Source organism: Oncorhynchus gorbuscha, linkage group LG03 (genome assembly GCF_021184085.1).
Source record: "Oncorhynchus gorbuscha isolate QuinsamMale2020 ecotype Even-year linkage group LG03, OgorEven_v1.0, whole genome shotgun sequence".
Taxonomy (NCBI): domain Eukaryota; kingdom Metazoa; phylum Chordata; class Actinopteri; order Salmoniformes; family Salmonidae; genus Oncorhynchus; species Oncorhynchus gorbuscha.
The window spans coordinates 95,852,112-95,873,511 of record NC_060175.1 but is presented as its reverse complement, the minus strand read 5'-3'; the positions used below and the strand labels follow the sequence as shown (position 1 = coordinate 95,873,511).

General features: G+C 46.9%; 1 protein-coding gene across 4 annotated transcripts in view; it reads left to right on the top strand.

The window, feature by feature from the left end:
• The window catches only part of LOC124032305 (rho GTPase-activating protein 4-like), a 40,595-nt gene extending 32,458 nt beyond the window's left edge, over nucleotides 1–8,137 (top strand). For all 4 annotated transcript variants that reach the window (XM_046344598.1, XM_046344600.1, XM_046344599.1 and 1 more), the window contains exons 20-21: nucleotides 6,270–6,318; nucleotides 7,248–8,137. The gene's annotated coding sequence lies outside the window, so the exon portion shown is untranslated. The remainder of the gene's footprint in view (nucleotides 1–6,269; nucleotides 6,319–7,247) is intronic.
• The last annotated feature ends 13,263 nt before the right edge of the window (nucleotides 8,138–21,400 follow it).

Below are 21,400 nucleotides of genomic sequence, written 5' to 3'. Positions count from 1 at the left end.
GTCCCCTCGCCCATACCCGGGCACGAACCAGGGACCCTCTGCACACATCAACAACAGTCACCCACGAAGCATCGTTACCCATCGCTCCACAAAAGCCGCTGCCCTTGCAGAGCATGGGGAACTACTACTTCAAGGTCTCAGAGCAAGTGACGTCACCGATTGAAACGCTATTAAGAGCGCACCACCGCTAACTAAGCTAGCCGTTTCACATCCGTTACACTCACCTCCCTTTTGACCTCCTCCTTTTCCGCTGCAACCAGTGATCCGGGTCACGGCACCAATGTAACAGTATAACTTCAGACCATCCCCTCGCCCATACCCGGGCACGAACCAGGGACCCTCTGCACACATCAACAACAGTCACCCACGAAGCATCGTTACCCATCGCTCCACAAAAGCCGCAGCCCTTGCAGAGCAAGGGGAACTACTACTTCAAGGTCTCAGAGCAAGTGACGTCACCGATTGAAACGCTATTAAGCGCGCACCACCGCTAACTAAGCTAGCCGTTTCACACCCGTTACACTGGACAATTTAGTATAGGTAGTTAACTAGCTGGCCTATTGTTGGCTAGCTAGCTGGCAAACATTAGCTGCCATTTTTGGTAGGCCTACCAACTCGGGCGGCAGGGAGCCTAGTGGTTAGAGCATTGGACTAGTAAGCGAAAGGCTGCAAGATTGAATCCCTGAGCTGACAAGGTAAAACATCTGTCGTTCTGCCCCTTGACAAGGCAGTTAACCCACTATTCCTAGGCTGTCATTGAAAACAAGAATTTGTTCTTAACTAAAGGTTAAATAAATAGGCTAGCTAGCTAACTTTGTTTACATACAGAATAGACTTTCCATGCCTTGACAGATAACTTTATCTAGCTAGCTAGCTGAGCTCAATGGTCTTATCTTCCCTGAACCTTGTTCTCAGGGTATCCGTACGGAACCCAAAGAAAAGGTATTACGTGAAACACACCCAGGATATTAACATTAGTTACTTGTGTCAACACACCTATTAGCAGCTTATTTTCAATGTAAACACTAACGTAAACTCGTACATCGCCTTGGTCCGTACAATTGCCCTTATTTTAGCACCCCAAAAACGTAATACTTCCAGATCAACTGTAATGTCAATACCATTGTAAAGCACCATTTCTCCCCTTTCCAACAGAATCAATTACATGACCTAAACGCTGCCCGTTTCTGCATAATTCAAGCAGGCAATGAGCCCCGTCAGGTCTTTTAAAAAATGGCAGGTGGGGAAGCGAAACTAATGCGTGATAGTGAGAAGGAGAGATGTCAGGTGGGAAAATGGCTTTTTTTCACTTGATCTGTCCAACTTATCACCTCATCGCCTCTAAAATGTAAATAAAACACTATAAAGAGTTTACATAATGTGTCATTACATACCTATTTGATGGTTTGTGTCAAATTTGAATCGGGTTTTTAGGGCGGTGCTAAAGTGATCTTAAAAGTAAACAGCGGCTTTGAGAATGATGATCGCATGCAATGATGATGCAAAAATTGACTAGGTATCCCCCCCTTACCCCCGTCACTGTCCATGTCTTGTTTTTACAGGATGAGAGTGCTACACCCGGTGGAGAGATTGTAAGACAGAAATAGTTGCTTTATGCGTGCTGTACGTTACGGCATGACACGTCGAGATGTAACGGAGGGTCCTTTTTTCAACTTTTCTCCAATACTATAGAGCCATTACCATGTCGATCATCAATTGAATAGAAACCTAGTTCACACCCCCGATTTTGAAGTCAACACAGTTGCTACAGTCCCATTAGTTTTCTTTGTAGCCTCGTTTGAATGTTGCGGTTGCGCACATTTGTACGGAATGTGGGTGAGTTTAGCTAGCCACTTTAACTATGCCACTTTGTTTACTTTGTCTACATACTCATCTCATATGTATATACTGTACTCGATACCATCTACTGTATGCTGCTCTTTACCATCACTCATTCATATATCCTTATGTACATATTCTTTATCCCCTTACACTGTGTATAAGACATTAGTTTTGGAATTGTTAGTTAGATTACTTGTTGGTTATCACTGCATTGTCGGAACTAGAAGCACAAGCATTTCGCTACACTCGCATTAACATCTGCTAACCATGTGTATGTGACAAATAAAATTAGATTTGATTAGCTAGCTAGCTTATTGGTGTTAGCATTCACCATTATTAGTAGCTTCTTTTCAATGTAAACACTAGCTAGCTTATTAGTGTTAGCAAACACCATTATTAGTATAATGCTAGCAGGATAACACAACAACTGGATAACACAACATGCCGACCTATAGCCTAAACCCTAATTGATAGAAACATGTTACTGATGACAGCAGAGATATTGGAGATGGTCTGTGATGATAGCTAGCTAGCAGGCTAATTGTACAGTGTCTTTGCTAAATTGTCATACATTCTTCCTCTCTACTAGCAACAGATTGTTGGCCAGCTAATGTGATGTGCATTCGCAAAGTATTCAGACCCGTTGACTTTTTCCAAATGTTGTTACTTTACAGCTTTATTTTAAATTGATTAAATCATTATTTTCCCCCATCAATCTACACACAATACCCCGTAATTGTCACGCCTTGGTCTTAGTATTTTGTGTTTTTGTTTATTATTTGGTCAGGCCATGGTGTGACATGGGTTTATTTTGTTGTATTTTGTATTAGGGTTTTGTAGTTATTGGGATTGCGGCTGAGTAGGGGTGTTGCATAGGCTTGGCTGCCAGGGGGGTTTTCAATCAGTCAGGTGATTCTCGTTGTGTCTGATTGGGAACCGTATTTAGGTAGCCTGGGTTTCACTTTGTATTTCGTGGGTGATTGTTCCTGTCTCTGTGTAGTTTCACCAGATAGGCTGTAATTAGGTTTCACGTTCCGTTTGTTGTTTTTGTATTTGTATAAGTATTTTTCATGTATCGCGATCTCTTCATTAAAGACATGAGTAACCACCACGCTGCATTTCGGTCCGACTCTCAACAAACGAAGAACGCCGTTACAGTAATGACAAAGCAAAAACAGGTTTTTAGAAATGTTTGTTAATTTATTAAAAATGGATACCTTGTTTACATAAGTATTCAGACCCTTTTTTATGAGACTTGAAATTGAGCTCCGGTGCCTCCTGTTTCCATTGATCATCCTTGAGATGTTTCTACAGCTTGATTGGAGTCCACCTGTGGTAAATTCAATTGATTGGACATGATTTGGAAAAGCACACACCTGTCGCTATCAGGTCCCACAGTTGACAGTGCATGTCAGAGCTAAAACCAAGCCATGAGGTCGAAGGAATTGTCAATAGAGCTCCGAGACCGGATTGTGTCCAGGCTCAGATCTGTGCCTGGACACAATCCGGTCTCGGAGCTCTATTGACAATTCCTTCGACCTCAGATCTGAGGAAGGGTACCCAAACATTTCTGCAGCATTGATCAGGTCAGGGAGTTCACTAAGAACCTGATGGTCACTCTGACAGAGCTCCAGAGTTCCTCTGTTGAGATTGGAGAACCTTCCAGAAGGACAACCATCTCTGCAGCACTCCACCAATCAGGCCTTTATGGTAGAGTGGCCAGACGGAAGCCACTCTTCAATAAAAGGCACATGACAGCCCGCTTGGAGTTTGCCAAAAGGCACCTAAAGGACTCTGACCATGAAAAACAAGATTCTCCGGTCTGATGAAACCAGGGTTGAACTCTTTGGCTTGAATGCCAAGTGTCACGTCTGGAGGAAACCTGGCACCATCACTACGGTGAAGCATGGTTGTGGCAGCATCATGCTGTGGGGATGTTTTTCAGCGGCAGGGACTGGGAGACTAGTCAGGACTGAGGGAAAGATAAACGGAGCGAAGTACAGAGAGATCCTTGATTAAAACCTGCTCCAAGCGCTCAGGACCCTCAGACTGGGGCGAAGGTTCACCTTCCAACAGGACAACGACCCTAAGCACACATCCAAGACCATGCAGGAGTGGCTTCGGGACAAGTCTCTGAATGTCCTTGAGTGGCCCAGCCAGAGCCAGGACTTGAACCCCGTTGAACATCTCTGGAGACACATGAAAATAGCTGTGTAGCGATGCTCCCCATCTAACTTGCAAAGACCTTGAGAGGATCTGCAGAGAACAATGGGAGAAACTCCCCAAATACAAGTGTGCCAAGATTTTAGCATCCTACCCAAGAAGACCCGAGGCTGAAATCGCTGCAAAAGTTGTAATTTTTGCTCTGTCATTATGGGGTATTGTTTGTAGAATGATACGGGGGGACGATTTAATCCATTGTAGAATAAGGCTGTATTGTAACAAATTGTGGAAAAAGTGAAGATGTCTAAATACTTCCCGAATGCTCTGTAACCCAAATATGTTTGTGTCCATTACTGGGCCTTACAGGGAAACCCCATACAAACCACCACCATTGTTTTTTTTTCAACTAACCTGTTCTTGGTGAATCTATCTTCATTCTTGATTCTGTGTACTACGTTTTCATAGAAATAAATATCTGTTTCCAGTTGCAGGTGGTTCTACAAAAGAATATGTATTCAGAAAGAGAAATCCATGTTTTGTATCGAGTGAGAGAGGATTTTTGCATGTGTTTAGCTCTTTGGTTTGGTTGCACCGTGTGACTTCTATATGTGGCCGCGTTGCATAGACAGGACTAGTTCCTACAAAGACGCTGGGAAATCCTTGATGTGCGGCAGCTAAGATGGCGAGGAACCTCTTCGTTTGGTACAAAACATGGATTTAAAATGTTTCTGAGTTTTCGCTGTTTTTTTTGTAGAACCAGCTGCAACTGGATTGTACACACCTTTTTCTATTCATAGACTGTCCATAATGTCTATACACACCATCATATGCAGTACATATATATTTATATTCCTGACATTACTCTTTGTAATATTTCTATATTTCCTCATATCTTTAACATTTTTGGATTTGCATGTATTGTTATGTGTTACTGCACTGTTTTTTTGTGTGTGTTTTTTTAACCTTTATTTAACCAGGCAAGTCAGTTAAGAACATATTCTTATTTTCAATGACGGCCTGGGAACAGTGGGTTAACTGCCTGTTCAGGGGCAGAACGACAGATTTGTACCTTGTCAGCTCGGAGGTTTGAACTCGCAACCTTCCGGTTACTAGTCCAACACTAACCACTAGGAGCATTTCACTTCACCCAAAATAACATCTGCAAAGTATGTGTGTGAGACCAATGAAATTAGATTTAATTTATTGAGTAGGCCCATATATTTATTTACTCTAATTTAATCCAATTATTAATCCAACAATAAAAGTCCTTATTTTGTAAGAAATGTAAGGCATAAAGTTAACTAAAGTAGAAGCCCATCTTTTGTTGTCAGTTGGTAATGAGTAGAAAGTAAGTATATGGTAACGTACTATGTAGGTACACATTTATTACAAGTAAGTACCCCTCACTATACACTTAATTGGAGTACCCCTCACTATACACTTCATTTGAGTACCCCTCACTATACACTTCATTTGAGTACCCCTCACTATACACTTCATTTGAGTACCACTCACTATACACTTCATTTGAGTACCCCTCACTATGCACTTCATTTGAGTACCCCTCACTATGCACTTCATTTGAGTACCCCTCCCTATGCACTTCATTTGAGTACCCCTCACTATGCACTTCACTTCATTCATTTTAACACCTAGTAATATCTGTGTTCTAGTGGGTTTATCCTCCCACTTGGATGGTAAGGAGGTTCAGGTTGTCATAATAGGCAACATACACAGTCATTTTGAAGAGTGTGCATTCACAGGTAGGTAGAGCCTATTGAGCCTCCAATATTTCTAATCTCGGACACCCAGATTGTAATCTCTCCTGGATAGAACTAATCGTGTGACAGTTGTTACTGGATCGGATGAGAAGAAACAAAACACTAAATTGGTGCATTTAGTAGAGAACTTGCCCATTTCTAACAAGCATGGTTAGAAGCATTTGTTTCACCTCTGTAATTACAGCCTGAAATTACCACCAGTTGCGTGTTATTACAGTTTAACCATGAGTTATTACAGTAAACTACAATACATGTTAGTGTAATTACCCTGTAATTAGGACACATTTCACCTATTACTGAAGAACCGTGTACCACCAAGTCTTTAACCCATACTGGAACTGTGATTTAGATGGTAACATCTACTCTGCTATTCACAGGGTATATTGACTTGTTATGCTAGTAGTTTTTTTAGCTTTCATTGTCATAAATTGTAGTGATCTAAATAAACCAAAGCGTTTGACTTGAAATCTCTGTTTTTCACAGAGCCCAGGACCTGTCGTCCAGTGAAGATATAACAGTTCAGGTTGACGAGGTCTGACATGTTTTTCATTAAACTCATATTTAAACAATTTCTCTAATTTACCAGCAGCAGATGTAGCAATTACTGTTCTCACTATTGAACTCACTAAGAGTACACTAATAAGATGTAAGCTGCCACTCTGAAGGGAGTCCACTCAAGAAAAATGTCTCTGTCCTCTTCTCTTCATCATTGTCCCCTTCTCCCCCTCTTCATCATTGTCCCCTTCTCCCTCTTCATCATTGTCCCCTTCTCCCTCTTCATCATTGTCCCCTTCTCCCTCTTCATCATTGTCCCCTTCTCCCTCTTCATCATTGTCCCCTTCTCCCTCTTCATCATTGTCCCCTTCTCCCTCTTCTCTTCATCATTGTCCCCTTCTCCCTCTTCATCATTGTCCCCTTCTCCTCTTCATCATTGTCCCCTTCTCTCCTCTTCATCATTGTCCCCTTCTCCCTCTTCATCATTGTCCCCTTCTCCCTCTTCATCATTGTCCCCTTCTCCCCCTCTTCATCATTGCCCCCTTCTCCTCTTCTTCATCATTGCCCCCTTCTCCCTCTTCTCTTCATCATTGCCCCCTTCTCCCTCTTCTCTTCATCATTGCCCCCTTCTCCCTCTTCTCTTCATCATTGTCCCCTTCTCCCTCTTCATCATTGTCCCCTTCTCCCTCTTCATCATTGTCCCCTTCTCCCTCTTCATCATTGTCCCCTTCTCCCTCTTCATCATTGTCCCCTTCTCCCTCTTCATCATTGTCCCCTTCTCTTCCCTTCATCATTGTCCCCTTCTCCCTCTTCATCATTGTCCCCTTCTCCCTCTTCATCATTGTCCCCTTCTCCCTCTTCATCATTGTCCCCTTCTCCCTCTTTCCTCCCCTTCATCTTTGTCCCCTCCTTCCCTCTACTCTTCCATTCATCTTTGTCCCCCTCCTGCCTTTATTCATTTCATAGGAGGTCTGCCGCCAGATGAACTCTGTCTTCAAGGAGCTTCTCTCTCGAAAATCCCTCCCTCCCTCCACCTCCTCTGTCACCTCTTCCCACCCTCCACCACAGCAGAAGAAAGGGATTGGGTGGAAAAGGGAAAAGCCTGTTTAGATCAGGCCAATTGGACTGATAGAAAGTGAGAGGGGACCAGAATAGATGGATGGAGGAATGAATATATGAATGAGGAAATGAACGGGGGAGAGACGAGACTTGGATGAGAAGACACACAGAGGGGGGCGAAGAAGGGTGACTTGGGCTGATTGAAGGATTGTAGGTGTGTGATGACAGGTTGTGACAGCAGCCTAAGTGTGATTACAGATGGCTGGATTAAATTAACCAAAGTCAGTTCACTGTACTGTACGTGTCTGCTGTGCTGCTCAGACAGCAGCCTCCATTGTGGAGCCTGTGAATAGACAGTCACAGACAGACGAGGTTTGAATCGTACTGTGAAGCCTTTTGTTAGTGTGTTTGATACAACACAACCCTAACCGACACTGATTTTTCACTCAACGGCTGTGCCTCTATTCTCCACATGCCCACCCATGAATTTAAAAGCGTTGGATTGTTGGAAGCATTAGCTGGTGTGTGTACAAGGGCACACTTTAGGAAAACCGTTGAGAATAAGGACCCAGGACAATGTTAACTAATCAACACAATGAGTAGATTTATCATAAGTTATTTTACCCACAATAGCTTGGAATGTGCACTGCTGTATTCTCATGCATGTGGATGGATAAACAATACTACTGTTATTTTTATAGAATCAGTGATGTACATCATATACTTGTCAAATGTGTGCAAGGATAAACTATATGCTCCAAGAAAAGTGCTTGCCATAAATGTTGAAATTTCAAAAACCATGTGTCTGTCTATATTTATGTTCACATCCAAACGCAAATTCTTTATTAACAGATGAAAAGCCCATTCTACCTGTGCCAGTGAGATGTCCTGTCTGTGATTGAGTCTCTAAGAAACTGATAACAATAAACTGTGAATTCTAACTCGGATTAGTTTCATTCTCTCAGGGATAAACCGTTTCGAGAGTTCTATTACTTTTATACTTTATATAGTTTTAAGGATCTGACCATTGTTTAATTAAACTTTTTATTTAGAATTTGTTCAAAATGTCATATGTTACTGTAGGTATGTGTTTGACATGTTACAGGACAAGGAGAAGCCTGTTGCAGTTCGACATTGTCTCACTAGATGGCAGCATCAACACAGGATGTTGTACGCGTGTCATACTCTTGGATAATGTATGTTCTAATGAGGTAAACAAAGGGTCTTGGCTGATGTGCGAACTGATATTTTAATTTCTGAGTTGGTTTAAGATGAGGTTATGGAAAGGGTTTTGGTTAACGTTAGGGAAGATTGGGTTTTTAGATTTGGGCTGGTCAGGCTGGCAATGGGATTTCTGGTCAGAAAAGTCCATTTAGTCTCTCCTGTTCTTGAAATGTCTTTAGTACACTGCTCCAACAACATGTGCATCCCATTATTAACTCTTTGACCAGGAAAATGACAGTGTAATCACTGTGACTGTTACACTGTAATGAGCTGTTTGGGCTTAGGAAACAAAACAGGCTTGAAACACTTTAAGGTGCAGAAAAAGTATGAAAAGGAAGTCTTCGTCAAGACAAGGCATGGGGTAAACCAAATTTTTAGAACATTATGTTCCAGTTCGCTAATCGTTCAGGATACACACACAAAGACAAGCACGCACATGCACGCTCAAAAATACATGCACACAAAGAAGAGGCATTGATAAATGTTGCTCTGTCTCAAATCAACCACAATCCCCTATGCCCTTGTGGAGATCTGAGAGGATATGATAGGTATCAACAGGACAATATAGATTTGTCATGTCCTCTCAGATCAAATCAATCAAATTGTGTTCGTCACATTCATCGTTAAAAATGGGTGTAGACTAACAGTGAAATGTTTGCTTACGGATCCTTCCCAACAATGCAGAGAGAAATAATAGAAAAATGCATAGGACGTACTGTAGGGTCTAGGGGTCAACCAAAGGGATAGGACGTACTGTAGGGTCTAGGGGTCAACCCAAGGGATAGGACATACTGTAGGGTCTAGGGGTCAACCAAAGGGATAGGACTTACTGTAGGGTCTAGGGGTCAACCAAAGGGATAGGACGTACTGTATGGTCTAGGGGTCAACCAAAGGGATAGGACGTACTGTAGGGTCTAGGGGTCAACCCAAGGGATAGGACATACTGTAGGGTCTAGGGGTCAACCCAAGGGATAGGACGTACTGTAGGGTCTAGGGGTCAACCAAAGGGATAGGACTTACTGTAGGGTCTAGGGGTCAACCAAAGGGATAGGACGTACTGTAGGGTCTAGGGGTCAACCAAAGGGATAGGACGTAGTGTAGGGTCTAGGGGTCAACCAAAGGGATAGGACGTACTGTAGGGTCTAGGGGTCAACCAAAGGGATAGGACGTACTGTAGGGTCTAGGGGTCAACCCAAGGGATAGGACGTACTGTAGGGTCTAGGGGTCAACCCAAGGGATAGGACTTACTGTAGGGTCTAGGGGTCAACCCAAGGGACAGGACGTACTGTAGGGTCTAGGGGTCAACCCAAGGGATAGGACTTACTGTAGGGTCTAGGGGTCAACCCAAGGGATAGGACTTACTGTAGGGTCTAGGGGTCAACCAAAGGGATAGGACGTACTGTATGGTCTAGGGGTCAACCAAAGGGATAGGACATACTGTAGGGTCTAGGGGTCAACCAAAGGGATAGGACGTACTGTAGGTTCTAGGGGTCAACCAAAGGGATAGGACGTACTGTAGGGTCTAGGGGTCAACTAAAGGGAGAGGACTTACTGTAGGGTCTAGTGGTCAACCCAAGAGATAGGACTTACTGTAGGGTCTAGGGGTCAACCCAAGGGATAGGACGTACTGTAGGGTCTAGGGGTCAACCCAAGGGATAGGACGTATAGGACGTACTGTAGGGTCTAGGGGTCAACCCAAGGGATAGGAGGTACTGTAGGGTCTAGGGGTCAACCCAAGGGATAGGACTTACTGTAGGGTCTAGGGGTCAACCCAAGGGATAGGACGTACTGTAGGGTCTAGGGGTCAACCCAAGGGATAGGAGGTACTGTAGGGTCTAGGGGTCAACCAAAGGGATAGGACGTACTGTATGGTCTAGGGGTCAACCCAAGGGATAGGAGGTACTGTAGGGTCTAGGGGTCAACCCGAGGGATAGGAGGGATAGGACGTACTGTAGGGTCTAGGGGTCAACCCAAGGGATAGGAGGTACTGTAGGGTCTAGGGGTCAACCCGAGGGATAGGACGTATAGGACGTACTGTAGGGTCTAGGGGTCAACCCGAGGGATAGGACGTACTGTATGGTCTAGGGGTCAACCCGAGGGATAGGACGTATAGGATGTACTGTAGGGTCTAGGGGTCAACCAAAAGGATAGGAAAGGGATAGGACGTACTGTAAGGTGTAGGGGTCAACCCAAGGGATAGGAGGTACTGTAGGGTCTAGGGGTCAACCCAAGGGATAGGACTTACTGTAGGGTCTAGGGGTCAACCCAAGGGATAGGAGGTACTGTAGGGTCTAGGGGTCAACCCAAGGGATAGGACTTACTGTAGGGTCTAGGGGTCAACCCAAGGGATAGGACGTACTGTAGGGTCTAGGGGTCAACCCAAGGGATAGGACGTACTGTAGGGTCTAGGGGTCAACCCAAGGGATAGGACTTACTGTAGGGTCTAGGGGTCAACCCAAGGGATAGGACGTACTGTAGGGTCTAGGGGTCAACCCAAGGGATAGGAGGTCTAGGGGTCAACCCAAGGGATAGGACTTACTGTAGGGTCTAGGGGTCAACCCAAGGGATAGGACTTACTGTAGGGTCTAGGGGTCAACCCAAGGGATAGGACGTACTGTAGGGTCTAGGGGTCAACCCAAGGGATAGGGACTGTAGGGTCTAGGGGTAGGGTCTGTAGGGTCTAGGGGTCAACCCAAGGGATAGGACTTACTGTAGGGTCTAGGGGTCAACCCAAGGGATAGGACTTACTGTAGGGTCTAGGGGTCAACCCAAGGGATAGGACTTACTGTAGGGTCTAGGGGTCAACCCAAGGGATAGGACTTACTGTAGGGTCTAGGGGTCAACCCAAGGGATAGGACGTACTGTAGGGTCTAGGGGTCAACCCAAGGGATAGGACTTACTGTAGGGTCTAGGGGTCAACCCAAGGGATAGGACGTACTGTAGGGTCTAGGGGTCAACCCGAGGGATAGGGATAGGACTTACTGTAGGGTCTAGGGGTCAACCCAAGGGATAGGAGGTACTGTAGGGTCTAGGGGTCAACCCGAGGGATAGGACGTATAGGACGTACTGTAGGGTCTAGGGGTCAACCCAAGGGATAGGACGTATAGGACGTACTGTAGGGTCTAGGGGTCAACCCGAGGGATAGGACGTATAGGACGTACTGTAGGGTCTAGGGGTCAACCAAAGGGATAGGACGTACTGTAAGGTCTAGGGGTCAACCCAAGGGATAGGACTTACTGTAGGGTCTAGGGGTCAACCCAAGGGATAGGAGGATATGGAGGGGTACCCAAGGGATAGGGGTCTAGGGGGGTCAACCCGAGGGATAGGACGTATAGGACGTACTGTATGGTCTAGGGGTCAACCCGAGGGATAGGGTACTGTATGGTCTAGGGGTCAACCAGGGAAGGGATAGGACGTACTGTAGGGTCTAGGGGTAGGATAGGATGTACTGTAGGGTCTAGGGGTCAACCCAAGGGATAGGACGTACTGTAGGGTCTAGGGGTCAACCCAAAGGTGTAGGACGTATTGTACGGTCTAGGGGTCAACCCAAGGGTGTAGGACGTACTGTAGAGTCTAGGGGTCAACCAAAGGGATAGGACGTACTGTAGGGTCTAGGGGTCAACCCAAGGGATAGGACTTACTGTAGGGTCTAGGGGTCAACCCAAGGGATAGGACGTACTGTAGGGTCTAGGGGTCAACCCAAGGGATAGGACGTACTGTAGGGTCTAGGGGTCAACCCAAGGGATAGGAAGTACTGTAGGGTCTAGTGGTCAACCCAAGGGATAGGAGGTACTGTAGGGTCTAGGGGTCAACCCAAGGGATAGGACTTAAGGGGGGTCAACCCAAGGGATAGGGTACTGTAGGGTCTAGGGGTCAACCCAAGGGATAGGAGGTACTGTATGGTCTAGGGGTCAACCCAAGGGATAGGAGGTACTGTAGTGTCTAGGGGTCAACCCGAGGGATAGGACGTATAGGACGTACTGTAGGGTCTAGGGGTCAACCCAAGGGATAGGAGGTACTGTAGGGTCTAGGGGTCAACCCGGGATCATACCTGTAGGGTCTAGGGGTCAACCCAAGGGATAGGAGGTACTGTAGGGTCTAGGGGGGTCAACCCGTATGGTCTAGGGGTAGGATACGTATAGGACGTACTGTAGGGTCTAGGGGTCAACCCAGGGATAGGACGATAGGACGTACTGTAGGGTCTAGGGGTCAACCCGAGGGATAGGACGTATAGGATGTACTGTAGGGTCTAGGGGTCAACCAAAGGGATAGGACGTACTGTAAGGTCTAGGGGTCAACCCAAGGGATAGGACGTACTGTAGGGTCTAGGGGTCAACCAAAGGGATAGGACGTACTGTAGGGTCTAGGGGTCAACCCAAGGGCATAGGTCAACGGGAGGATAAGGGATAGGGTCTAGGGGTTGACCCAAGGGCACAGGTCAACGGGAGGATAAGGGATAGGGTCTAGGGGTTGACCCAAGGGCACAGGTCAACGGGAGGATAAGGGATAGGGTCTAGGGGTCGAATTGGGAAACAAGTAATAGACTTCAGCAGTACTGTATCATTTTAATCATTTTAGTCAATAAGATTCTTGCTACGTAGCTTAACTTTCTGAACATTCGAGACGTGTAGTCCACTTGTCATTCCAATCTCCTTTGCATTAGCGTAGCCTCTTCTGTAGCCTGTCAACTATGTGTCTGTTTATCCCTGTTCTCTCCTCTCTGCACAGACCATACAAACGCTCCTCACCGCGTGGCCGGGCCACCCTGACTCTGGTGGTCCCAGCGCACGAAACGTGGAGTTCCAGGTCTCCGGTAGCCTCTGGAACTGCCAATCTGCGGTCAACAAGGCAGAGTTCATCTCAGCCTATGCCTCCCTCAGTCCTCGACTTCTTGGCACTGTCAGTTAATTCCCCAACTGTTTAGACGGAAACATGGATCACCACAGACAACACTGCTACTCCTACTGCTCTCTCTTCGTCCGCCCACGTGTTAGGGTCGCACACCCCGAGAGCGTCTGGTCAGCGGGGTGGTGGCAAAGGATCCTCATCTCTCCCAAGTGGTCATTTCTCTTTCTCCCCTTACCCATCTGTCTATCGCCTCCTTTGAATTCCATGCTGTCACAGTTACTAGTCCTTTCAAGCTTAACATCCTTATCATTTATCGCCCTCCAGGTTCCCTCGGAGAGTTCATCAATGAGCTTGATGCCTTGATAAGCTCCTTTCTGAGGACGGCTCACCTCTCACAGTTCTGGGGATCTACCTTTGACTCTTTCCTCTCTGCCTCCTTCTTTCCACTCCTCTCCTCTTTGACCTCACCCTCTCACCTTCTCCCCCTACTCACAAGGCAGGCTTACGGACCTCATCTTTACTAGATGCTGTTCTTCCACTAACCTCATTGCAACTCCCCTCCAAGTCTCCGACCACTGCCTTGTATCCTTTTCCCTCTCGCTCTCATCCAACACCTCCCACACTGCCCCTACTCGGATGGTATCGCGCCGTCCCAACCTTCGCTCTCTCTCCCCCGCTACTCTCTCCTCTTCCATCCTATCATCTCTTCCCTCCGCTCAAACCTTCTCCCACCTATCTCCTGATTCTGCCTCCTCAACCCTCCTCTCCTCCCTCTCTGCATCCCTTGACTCTCTATGTCCCCTATCCTCCAGGCCGGCTCGGTCCTCCCCTCCCGCTCCGTGGCTCGATGACTCATTGCGAGCTCACAGAACAGGGCTCCGGGCAGTCCGAGCGGAAATGGAGGAAAACTCGGTCTCCCTGCGGACCTGGCATCCTTTCACTCCCTCCTCTCTACATTTTCCTCCTCTGTCTCTGCTGCTAAAGCCACTTTCTACCACGCTAAATTCCAAGCATCTGCCTCTAACCCTAGGAAGCTCTTTGCCACCTTCTCCTCCCTCCGAATCTCTGAATCCTCCTCCCCCCCCCTCCTCCTCTCTGCAGATGACTTCGTCAACCATTTTGAAAAGAAGGTCGACGACATCCGATCCTCGTTTGCTAAGTCAAACGACACCCTGGTTCTGCTCACACTGCCCTACCCTGTGCTCTGACCTCTTTTCCCCTCTCTCTCCAGATGAAAGCGTCTTGTGACGGCCTGCCCAACAACCTGGCTTGACCCGATCCCCTCCTCTCTTCTCCAGACCATTTCCGGAGACCTTCTCCCTTACCTCACCTCGCTCATCAACTCATCCCTGACCGCTGGCTACGTCCCTTCCGTCTTCAAGAGAGCGAGAGTTGCCCCCCTTCTGAAAAAACCTACACTCGATCCCTCCGATGTCAACAATTACAGACCAGTATCCCTTCTTTCTTTTCTCTCCAAAACTCTTGAACGTGCCGTCCTTGGCCAGCTCTCCCGCTATCTCTCTCTGAATGACCTTCTTGATCCAAATCAGTCAGGTTTCAAGACTAGTCATTCAACTGAGACTGCTCTCCTCTGTATCACGGAGGCGCTCCGCACTGCTAAAGCTAACTCTCTCTCCTCTGCTCTCATCCTTCTAGATCTATCGGCTGCCTTCGATACTGTGAACCATCAGATCCTCCTCTCCACCCTCTCCGAGTTGGGCATCTCCGGCGCGGCCCACGCTAATGGATTGCGTCCTACCTGACAGGTCGCTCCTACCAGGTGGCGTGGCGAGAATCTGTCTCCTCACCACGCGCTCTCACCACTGGTGTCCCCCAGGGCTCTGTTCTTGGCCCTCTCCTATTCTCGCTATACACCAAGTCACTTGGCTCTGTCATAACCTCACATGGTCTCTCTTATCATTGCTATGCAGACGACACACAATTAATCTTCTCCTTTCCCCCTTCTGATGACCAGGTGGGCATCTCTGCATGTCTGGCAGACATATCAGTGTGGATGACGGATCACCACCTCAAGCTGAACCTCGGCAAGACGGAGCTGCTCTTCCTCCCGGGGAAGGACTGCCCGTTCCATGATCTCGCCATCACGGTTGACAACTCCATTGTGTCCTCCTCCCAGAGCGCCAAGAACCTTGGCGTGATCCTGGACAACACCCTGTCGTTCTCAACCAACATCAAGGCGGTGGCAGGGGTAGGTTCATGCTCTACAACATCCAAGAGGGACCCTGCCTCACACAGGACGCAGGTCCTAATCCAGGCACTTGTCATCTCCCGTCTGGATTACTGCAACTCGCTGTTGGCTGGGCTCCCTGCCTGTGCCATTAAACCCCTTCAACTCATCCAGAACCCGCAGCCCGTCTGGTGTTCAACCTTCCCAAATTCTCTCACGTCACCCCGCTCCTCCGTTCTCTCCACTGGCTTCCAGTTGAAGGCATCCGCTACAAGACCATGGTGCTTGCCTACGGAGCTGGAGGGGAACGGCACCTCAGTACCTCCAGGCTCTGATCAGGCCCTACACCCAAACAAGGGCACTGCGTTCATCCACCTCTGGCCTGCTCGCCTCCCTACCACTGAGGAATACAGCTCCCGCTCAGCCCAGTCAAAACTGTTCGCTGCCCTGGCCCCCAATGGTGGAACAAACTCCCTCACGACGCCAGGACAGCGGAGTCAATCACCACCTTCCGGAGACACCTGAAACCCCACCTCTTTAAGGAATACCTAGGATAGGATAAGACCCCCTAAGTTTTAGATGCACTATTGTTAAGTGACTGTCCCACTGGATGTCATAAGGTGAATGCACCAATTTGTAAGTCGCTCTGGATAAGAGCGTCTGCTAAATGACCTAAATGTAATGTAAAAACACCGCATCAGGGATTACAGATGACAGTTTTCAGGCTGCTACATCTTGCACATTAACAGAAATATTGATCAATGTCCATTTCAATGTCCATAGTGACCCCTGACCCCTACACTCAGGTACTGTCTAAACCATCACGGCCACTCTGCCCCTCTGGTCCCTTCATCTCCTCAGTCCGAGAGGACTGATACCCCTAGCCAATATAGCTCAGATTGTACAACTGATGCACAACAAATTTGACAACGGTTGCGATTCAACTAAGAATGTTTCTGCACAAAAATGATTACAGATTTTTTTGCGCAGGCAAACTCTTCGTTGTATCACAAAAACATCAGCTGTAATCACAACGGTTATGTGAAATGTGCTGTAGGCTACATCAGTTGTACAACCTGAGTGTGTACTGGGCCAGAGATACTGATCAAACCCTTCAGTCTTTCTATTCCCCGACGGTCAGAACGGACAGAATCCCACTGACCTCTGCTGTCCATTTAATAATCACAATGTCACTGTTGGTTAATTCCCCAACTGTTTAGATTCTGTGGGAAAGTGATGAGTTGTTCCCTGTGATTTATAATTTATATACTGAATATCAAACAGTGTGTTTATAAAGAGATTTCATGTAAGAATTTAATATACATAGGGAGTGATGAGTGATGTATGGTGTGTGAAGAGTGCTGGGAATTACCCTCCAGTGTATTTTAGCTTCGGACTATTTTGGCTTTCTGTCTCTTTGACTCCCTCTGTCTCCATCAGTTGTTTGGTCCGCAGAGACCCTGAAGAGGCAGTGTACACATCTCTTTCTCTCTTTTGTTTGTGTATTGTTTAAAATCAGGCCAATCCAGGCTAATTTGCTCAAACACTCTTTTACCACACTCAATTTGCTTATGTTTCAGTGTGCTCAATTCCCTCTCTCTCGCCCCCTCTGACTGTTCACACCAACATGTTCCTCATGTTCTCCATCAAGCTCTTAATAAATGCCTTGTGCTTCCCCAGCTCTTTCCTCTGTCTCCTCTCTCCTTCATCTCTCCTCTATCTTTCTCTCCTCCATACCTCTCTCATCATCTCCCCTAATGCTGGTCTGTGCTCCCTGCTCTAAGCTCTTTCCCCCGGCCCCCTCTTTCTCCCTTCCATACCTCCACCACATCTCCCTCCATCTCCCCCATACCTCGCTGAGCTCTTTCACCCGGTCCCCCATACCTCCTCCTCCTCTCCATCATACCTCCTCCATCTCCTCCCCTTTCTCCCATACCCCCTTCACCTCCCCCCACCTTTCTCCCATACCCCCTTCACCTCCCCCAACTCTCTCCATACCTCCTCCACGTCCTTCACCTTTCTCCCATACCCCCTTCACCTCCCCCCATCTCTCTCCATACCTCCTCCATCTCCTCCCCCTTTCTACCATACCCCCTTCACCTCCCCCAACTCTCTCCATACCTCCTCCACGTCCTTCACCTTTCTCCCAAACCCCCTTCACCTCCCCCACCTCTCTCCATACCTCCTCCATCTCCTCCCCCTTTCTCCCATACCCCCTTCACCTCCCCCCCACCTCTCTCCATACCTCCTCCACATCCTTCACCTTTCTCCCATACCCCTTCACCTCCCCCACCTCTTTCTCCATACCTCCTCCACGTCCTTCACCTCTCCTCCATACCTCACTTGTTCTCTTCCCTAATGCTGTTCCGTGCTCCCTGCGCTGAGCTCTTTTCCCCGGTCCCTACTCTCTCCCTTATACCTCTCTCCCCCATTACCTTGATCTTTTCCCCATATCTCTCTCCCCATACCTCTCTCCCTCTGAGCCCCATATCGCTCTCCCCTAACACTCTGTCCCCCATTACTCTCTCCCCTAACCCTCTCTCCCCATACCTCTCTCCCTCTAAACCTCTGGGCCCCATATCTCTCTCCCCTAACCCTCTCTCCCCCATATCTCTCTCCCCTAACCCTCTCTCCCCCATATCTCTCTCCCCTAACCCTCTCTCCCCCATATCTCTCTCCCCCTAACCCTCTCTCCCCATATCTCTCTCCCCTAACCCTCTCTCCCCCATATCTCTCTCCCCTAACCCTTTCTCCCCATACCTCTCTCCCTCTAACCCTCTGGGCCCCATATCGCTCTCCCCCTAACCCTCTGTCCCCCGTTATTCTCTCCCCCTAACCCTCTCTCCCTGTGGGTCAGCTGGAGCCAATATGAGACTCATGGGGTGGGAACTCGATCACATACCGGCTGATCTAGGAAGAGAAAGAGCCTCGATTACATAATATACTAGATGATCTGTGGAGAGAAAGAGCCTTGATCACATAACATACTGGATGATCTGTGGAGAGAAAGAGCCTTGATCACATAACATACTGGATGGTCTGTGGAGAGAAAGAGCTTTGATCACATAATATACTAGATGATCTGTGGAGAGAAAGAGCCTCGATCACATAACATACTGGATTATCTGAGAAAGGCCTTTAAAAGAGAACATACACCTGATGGAAAGGTTGCGACCTCTCCATATTATTATGTGATCATCCAATAGGCCATCAGTGATTGGACCCATAACCCCTGCAGCATAGCCACTGGAGTTGCCTGGAAACCAAATCAAACAGGTTAGTGTGGATTTCATTTCAGCCATTTTATTAAACACAAACAGATGCCCTTACTCTTTCCCTCCTCTGCATCACTCTCTTTATCTCTCTCTGCCATCCATCTCTTTCTCTCTCATACTCTTACTCTCTTATCTGTCACTCTCTCACATTACTCATCTCCTTGGTCTGACCAGATGCCCAGATGTCCTTCGTTGTCCTCTCCCACCCCTGTGGCAACTTTATATCCTCTATCTCTCTCTCCGCAGGATGTTGGTGGCACCTTAGTTGGGGAGGATGGGCTCGTGGTAATGTCTGGAGCGGAATAGGTGGAACGGTATCATATACATCAAACGCATGGTTTCCACAATACAACACAATAGTTCTCCATGTGTTTGATGCCATTCCAGTCGCTCCGTTCCAGCCATTATTATGAGCCGTCCTCCCTTCAGCAGCCTCCACTGATCTCTATCTCTCTCCATCTCCCTCAGTCCTCTCTCCTCCTCATATCTCTCAATCCCGTCTTTTCCGTCCTCCTGTGTATGAAAACGGACTCCTTTCTACTGTGAAAAATGGTAGGTTTTAGAGGTTTACCCTAACAGTGAGATATGGAAATGAACATGATAATGTGAGTTGCCATAACTCTTGTTTTCTTGTGGATGCCTCTGGCTCAATTTCCTAATGTCTCTCTCCCCCACTATTTATTTCTCTCTCCAAGTTCTTATAAGTCATGTCCCTTTTATTCAGGCCATAAGTTAATGTGTGTGTGTGTGTCTTTGTGTGTGTGTGTCTTTGTGTGTGTGTGCATGTGTTCCTTCCCTTCCTGTGTGTATCTCCAGGTGATAGTAATCAATCAGACTGTCTGAACAGGCCTCTGCCCACCACAGCTGGCTCCAATCACTCTGTTAGTAGGCCATTTCAGAGCCACATGGCTAAGCTACATTACAATATGTCAGGGTATAGCTATCGCCTCCATCAATTAACACAAAGTATCTTCTCTCAGTGCTACGAGATAGTTTTAGGTTTTCATTATATCCACTTCTACTCAATGGTAACTGAGAGAGAGTGAGAGAGAAAGAGAGAGTGAATATCCAAGGCCTGAAGTCCTCTGCCTTCGGCCTAAAGAGAAGGAACCTGGATTTCAAAGAAATCAGAAATACTGACGTTGTCATCCTACAAGAAACATGGTATAGAGGAGATGGACCCACTGGTTGGCCTCTAGGTTACAGAGAGCTAGAAGTCCCATCCACCAAACTACCAAGTGTGAAACAGGGAAGAGAGTCAGGGGATAAGCTAATTTGGTAAAGAGCAGACATAACTCACTCTATTAAATAAATGTGTGCACACACACGCAGAAATTCTAAAGGAAATGATCTCAACAGAGAAAAATGTGCTACCTATATCCCCCCACCAGAATCCCCATACTTTAAGACAGCTTCTCCATCCTGGAGGGGGAAATTAATCATTTCCAGGCCAAGGGACATGTACTAGTCTGTGGCGACCCACATGCCAGATCTGGACAAGAACCTGACACCCTCAGCACACAGGGGGACAAACACCTGCCTGGAGGTGACAACATTCCCTCCCCCATATGCCCACCGAGGCACAACTACGACAACATAAACGGGTCACAACTCGCATGCTGGGTATGTATATAGTCTATGGTAGGCTTCGAGGGGACTCCTACGGTAGATAGAAATGCTGTAGATAGAAGGAAAGTAGGATGGAAACCTACCAAAAAAAACGATTAGGCAACAGCAAATGCAATCCCTTTTAGACTTCCTGGAACAAATGTTCACTGTAATAGTGAAGGTGTAAACTTGGTAGCAAAAAACCTAAACAGTGGCTTGCAAAAGTAGTCACCCCCTTGTGCAACTTTTCCTATTTTGTTGCCTTACAACCTGGAATTAAAATAGATTTTGGGAGGGGTGGTTTATCATTTGATTTACACAACATGCCTACCACTTTGAAGATCAAAATATTTTTCTTGTGAAACAAACAAGAAATAAGACAAAAAAACTGAAAACTTGAGTGTGCATAACTATTCACCCCCCAAAGCTAATACTTTGTAGAGCCACCGTTTGCAGCAATTACAGCCACAAGTCTCTTGGGGTATGTCTCTATAAGCTTGGCACATCTTGCCACTAGGATTTTTGCCCATTCTTCAAGGCAAAACTGCTCCAGCTCCTTCAAGTTGGATGGGTTCCGCTGGTGTACAGCAATCTTTAAGTCATACCACATATTCTCAATTGGATTGAAGTCTGGGCTTTGACTAGGCCATTCCAAGACATTTAAATGTTTCCCCATAAACATCTTGAGTGTTTCTTTAGCAGTATGCTTAGGTCATTGTCCTGCTGGAAGGTGAACCTCCATCCCAGTCTCAAATCTCTGGAAGACTGAAACAGGGTTCCCTCAATAATTTCCCTGTATTTAGATCCATCCATCATTCCTTCAATTCTGACGGTTTCCCTGCCGATGAAAAACATTCCCATGTGGTGTTCTCGGGGTGATGAGAGGTGTTAGGTTTGTGCCAGACATAGTGTTTTCC